Source organism: Scyliorhinus torazame, chromosome 23 (assembly GCF_047496885.1).
Source record: "Scyliorhinus torazame isolate Kashiwa2021f chromosome 23, sScyTor2.1, whole genome shotgun sequence".
Classification (NCBI taxonomy): Eukaryota; Metazoa; Chordata; class Chondrichthyes; order Carcharhiniformes; family Scyliorhinidae; genus Scyliorhinus; species Scyliorhinus torazame.
In genome coordinates, this window is record NC_092729.1 from 82120432 (window position 1) to 82126362 (window position 5931).

General features: G+C 56.3%; 1 long non-coding RNA gene across 1 annotated transcript in view; it reads right to left on the reverse strand.

Annotated features, from left to right (window-relative positions):
• LOC140399646 (uncharacterized) overlaps positions 1-5510 on the reverse strand; it is a 12053-nt gene extending 6543 nt beyond the window's left edge. The window contains exon 1 of the long non-coding RNA XR_011937780.1: positions 4949-5510. This is a non-coding gene — a long non-coding RNA (uncharacterized lncRNA). The remainder of the gene's footprint in view (positions 1-4948) is intronic.
• Positions 5511-5931: the final 421 nt, after the last annotated feature.

A 5931-nucleotide genomic window follows, 5' to 3' on the forward strand; every position in this document is an offset into this window, starting at 1 on the left:
TGAGAAACAAGGCTCATTGTGGACTCTGTCTCTTGCTGTGGACTCCTGCAGCTTCTCCACCTGAAAGCGGAATCGGAACTCGGTGAGTCTCGCCCGTCTGTCAACACTCTCCGCAACGCCGAGGGAAGGTTCTTTCCCCTGGGGATCGGCCTGGATTGTGGAGCTCAAGTCCGAGAGTATAGACATCTCCCTCCGACAGTGCAGCGCTCCCTCAGTACTGGCACCGGGGGGGAGTGTCGGCCTGGATTATGGAGCTCAAATCCTAGAGTATATACATCTCCCTCCGACAGTGCGGCGCTCCCTCAGTACTGGCACCGGGGGGAGTGTCGGCCTGGATTATGGAGCTCAAATCCTAGAGTATATACATCTCCCTCCGACAGTGCGGCGCTCCCTCAGTACTGGCACCGGGGGGAGTGTCGGCCTGGATTATGGAGCTCAAATACTAGAGGATATACATCTACCTCCGACAGTGCGGCGCTCCCTCAGTACTGGCACTGGGGGGAGTGTGGACCTGGATTATGGAGCACAAATCCTAGAGTATAGACATCTACCCCCGACAGTGCGGCTCTCCCTCAGTACTGGCACCGGGGGGAGTGTGGGCCTGGATTATGGAGCTCAAATCCTAGAGTATAGACATCTCCCTCCGACAGTGCGGCGCTCCCTCACTACTGACACCGGGGGGAGTGTCGGCCTGGATTATAGCGCTCAAATCCTAGAGTATAGACATCTACCTCCGACAGTGCGGCGCTCCCTCAGTACTGGCACCGGGGGGAGTGTGGGCCTGGATTATGGGAGCTCAAATCCTAGAGTATAGACATCTCCCTCCGACAGTGCAGCGCTCCCTCAGTACTGGCATCGGGGGGAGTGTGGGTCTGTATTATGGAGCTCAAATCCTAGAGTATAGACATCTCCCTCCGACAGTGCGGCGCTCCCTCAGTACTGGCACCGGGGGGGGAGTGTCGGCCTGGATTATGCAGCTCAAATCCTAGAGTATAGACATCTCCCTCCGACAGTGCAGCGCTCCCTCAGTACTGGCACCGGGGGGGGAGTGTCGGCCTGGATTATGGAGCTCAAATCCTAGAGTATAGACATCTCCCTCCGACAGTGCAGCGCTCCCTCAGTACTGGCACCGGGGGGAGTCTGGGCCTGGATTATGGAGCTCAAATCCTAGAGTATAGACATCTCCTCCGACAGTGCAGCGCTCCCTCAGTACTGGCACCGGGGGGAGTGTGGGCCTGGATTATGGAGCTCAAATCCTGGAGTATAGACATCTCCCTCCGACAGTGCAGCGCTCCCTCAGTCCTGGCACCGGGGGGGGGGGGGGGGGGGGGGGGGGGGAGTGTGGGCCTGGATTATGGAGCTCAAATCCTGGAGTATAGACATCTCCCTCCGACAGTGCAGCGCTCCCTCAGTACTGGCACCGGGGGGGAGTGTCGGCCTGAATATAGCGCTCAAATCCTAGAGTATATACATCTACCTCCGACAGTGCAGCGCTCCCTCAGTACCTGGCACCGAGGGGAGTGTCGGCCTGGATTTATAGCGCTCAAATCCTAGAGTATAGACATCTCCCTCCGACAGTGCAGCGCTCCCTCAGTACTGGCACCGGGGGGAGTGTCGGGCCTGGATTATGGAGCTCAAATCCTGGAGTATAGACATCTCCCTCTGACAGTGCAGCGCTCCCTCAGTACTGGCACCGGGGGGGGGAGTGTCGGCCTGGATTATGGAGCTCAAATCCTAGAGTATAGACATCTCCCTCCGACAGTGCAGCGCTCCCTCAGTACTGGCACCGGGGGGAGTCTGGGCCTGGATTATGGAGCTCAAATCCTGCAGTATAGACATCTACCCCCGACAGTGCAGCGCTCCCTCAGTACTGGCACCAGGGGGAGTGTCGGCCTGGATTATGGAGCTCAAATCCTGGAGTATAGACATCTCCCTCCGACAGTGCAGCGCTCCCCTCAGTACTGGCACCGGGGGGAGTGTCGGCCTGGATTATAGAGCTCAAATCCTAGAGTATAGACATCTCCCTCCGACAGTGCGGCGCTCCCTCAGTACTGGCACCGGGGGGAGTGTCGGCCTGGATTATGGAGCTCAAATCCTAGAATATATACATCTCCCTCCGACAGTGCGGCGCTCCCTCAGTACTGGCACCGGGGGGAGTGTCGGCCTGGATTATGGAGCTCAAATCCTAGAGTTTATACATCTCCCTCCGACAGTGCGGCGCTCCCTCAGTACTGGCACCCGGGGGGAGTGTCGGCCTGGATTATGGAGCTCAAATCCTAGAGTTTATACATCTCCCTCCGACAGTGCGGCGCTCCCTCAGTACTGGCACCGGGGGGAGTGTCGGCCTGGATTATGGAGCTCAAATCCTAGAGTTTATACATCTCCCTCCGACAGTGCGGCGCTCCCTCAGTACTGGCACCCGGGGGGAGTGTGGGCCTGGATTATGGAGCTCAAATCCTAGAGTATAGACATCTCCCTCCGACAGTGCAGCGCTCCCTCAGTACTGGCACCGGGGGGAGTGTCGGCCTGGATTATGGAGCTGAAATCCTGGAGTATAGACATCTCCCTCCGACAGTGCAGCGCTCCCTCAGTACTGGCACGGGCGGGGGGGGGGGGGGGGGGGGGGGGAGTGTGGGCCTGGATTATGGAGCTCAAATCCTGGAGTATAGACATCTCCCTCCGACAGTGCGGCGCTCCCTCAGTACTGGCACCGGGGGGAGTATCGGCCTGGATTGTGGAGCTCAAATCCTAGAGTATAGACATCTCCCTCCGACAGTGCAGCGCTCCCTCAGTACTGGCACCGGGGGGGAGTGTGGGCCTGGATTATAGCGCTCAAATACTAGAGTATAGACATCTCCCTCCGACAGTGCGGCGCTCCCTCAGTACTGGCACCGGGGGGAGTGTGGGCCTGGATTATAGCGCTCAAATCCTAGAGTATAGACATCTCCCTCCGACAGTGCAGCACTCCCTCAGTACTGGCACCGGGGGGAATGTGGGCCTGGATTATGGAGCTGAAATCCTGGAGTATAGACATCTCCCTCCGACAGTGCAGCGCTCCCTCAGTACTGGCACCGGGGGGAGTGTGGGCCTGGATTATGGAGCTCAAATCCTAGAGTATAGGACATCTACCTCCGACAGTGCAGCGCTCCCTCAGTAGTGGTACCGGGGGGAGTGTGGGCCTGGATTATGGAGCTCAAATCCTAGAGTATAGACATCTCCCTCCGACAGTGCAGCGTTCCCTCAGTACTGGCACCGGGGGGGGGGGGGCGGGGGTCAGCCTGGATTATGGAGATCCAATGTCTGGGTGCGAACATGAGAGTGTCGGACACCGGGGCGGGAGGGAGAGCTACTCCTTGACACCTGGATCACTGGCTGAATGCATCGCCAAGGGTTCCAGAGTCGGGGGAAGGTTGGGAAGAGGGTGAGGCGTGGGGAGGGATGGGGAGATCATCCATGTCACCGGCCTCTTCTCCTGAAAGCTGGAGCGATGTGACAGGCTTGGGCGGGGTGGGGGGGAGCCACCGGGAGACGATAGAAGTGGGCCATTCGGCCATCGAAGCCCCTCCGCCAGTCAATGGGATCTTGACTGATGTGACAATCCTCAAACTGCCCACTCTGCAGCCTCATCCCCATCAGCCTCGCTGATTCACGATCTATCTCGGCCTCGAACACACTTATCGACCCGGACTCTACAGCTCTCTGTGGTGGAGATTCCACCGATTCACTCCCCTCTCCGAGAAGACAATCCTCTTCATCTCTGCCTTCAATGCACCACCCCCACACTCGGAGATTGTCCTCTCTGGTCCTAGACTCTCCCACAACAAAGAACAGTACAGCACAGGAACAGGCCCTTCGGCCCTCCAAGCCCGTGCCGACCATGCTGCCCGTCTAAACTGCAATCTTCTACACTTCCTGGATCCGTATCCCTCTATTCCCATCCTATTCATGTATTTGTCTAGATGCCCCTTAAATGTCACTATCGTCCCTGCTTCCACCTCCTCCGGCAGCGAGTTCCAGGCGCCCACTACCCTCTGTGTAAATAAACTTGCCTCGTACATCTCCTCTAAACCTTGCCCTCGCACCTTAAACCTATGCCCCCTTGTAATTGACCCCTCTACCCTTGGGGAAAAGCCTCTGACTATCCACTCTGTCTATGCCCCTCATAATTTTGTAGACCTCTGTCAGGTCTCCCCTCAACCTCCGTCGTTCCAGTGAGAACAAACCGAGTTTATTCAACCGCTCCTCGTAGCTAATGCCCTCCGTACCAGGCAACATTCGGGTAAATCTCTTCTGCACCCTCTCTAAAGCCTCCACATCCTTCTGGTAGTGTGGCGACCAGAATTGAACGCTATACTCCCAAGTGTGGCCTAACTGAGGTTCTATACGGCTGCAGGACTTGCCAATTCTTATACGCAAGAGGAAACATCCTCTCAATATCGACCCGGTCAAACCCCCCCCCCGAGAATCCTCCCTGTCTCAAGAAGGTCGCCCCCTCATTCTTCACTCCAATCAGTTCAGGTGCCAACCTACTCAACCTCTCCTCATCTAATAACCTCTCCCTGCCCGGGATCGAGCGAGTGAACCTCCTCTGGATCGCCTCGATAATCTTTCCTTAGATCTGGGGACCGAAACAGTTCTCGTCATTCCATGTCTGGTTCTAACTGGAGCCTTCCGTAGTTTTAGCCTTTCTCTGGCGGGGTCTGGTTGAGTTTCTGGTCCTTGGTTGATTATGGGTTGGTGATTCAGCGATGGTAATGGTATTGAATGTCAAGTGGGCGATAGTTTGATTCTCTCCAAGAGAAATGGGCTTCTATTATCGCACTTGCCGTGAGCTTAACTAAGGACCCAGACCTTGCTGCCACGCCCCGATGTGCAGGCGACCTTTATTTTTACAGGCATGCTGTGGTTTGCTACCGTTTCGGAAACCCTCTTCATCGCTTTACCTGACCTTTGGCGTCCTTCTCGAGTGCCTGGAGCCCCTCGAGGTGACGAGTGTGCCTCCTTCGCTGCAATCCTCACAGTCTTAGCGGGTGAATGTCCGGCCTTACAGGGGAGAGGGACAGAGAGTCGGAGCAGATCGGGCAGGGGCCAGGGTGTACAGTTCACACTGGGAGAAACCAGGGGGAGGGGGGGTGGTTCATTCCCCTTCGAACGGAGGTTAACGAGCAGATTGAATCGAGACGTTCCGAATGGGGGAAGGGTTTGCGATGGGAGTCAATGAGAAGAAGGTTAAGGGGGGGATTGAATCGAGACGTTCCAAATGGGGGAAGGGTTTGCGATGGGAGATGGGAGTCAATGAGGAGAAGGTTAAGGGGGAGATTGAATCGAGACGTTCCGAATGGGGGAAGGGTTTGCGATGGGAGACGGGAGTCAATGAGGAGAAGGTTAAGGGGGGGATTGAATCGAGACGTTCCAAATGGGGGAAGGGTTTACGATGGGAGATGGGAGTCAATGAGGAGAAGGTTAAGGGGAGATTGAATCGAGACGTTCCGAATGGGGGAAGGGTTTGCGATGGGAGACGGGAGTCAATGAGGGGAAGGTTAAGGGGGAGATTGAATCGAGACGTTCCAAATGGGGGAAGGGTTTGCGATGGGAGATGGGAGTCAATGAGGAGAAGGTTAAGGGGGAGATTGAATCGAGACGTTCCAAATGGGGGAAGGGTTTGCGATGGGAGATGGGAGTCAATGAGGAGAAGGTTAAGGGGGGGATTGAATCGAGACGTTCCCAATGGGGAAGGGTTTGCGATGGGAGACGGGAGTCAATGAGGAGAAGGTTAAGGGGGAGATTGAATTGAGACGTTCCCAATGGGGAAGGGTTTGCGATGGGAGACGGGAGTCAATGAGGAGAAGGTTAAGGGGGGGATTGAATCGAGGCGTTCCAAATGGGGGAAGGGTTTGCAATGGGAGTCAATGAGGAGAAGGTTAAGGGGGG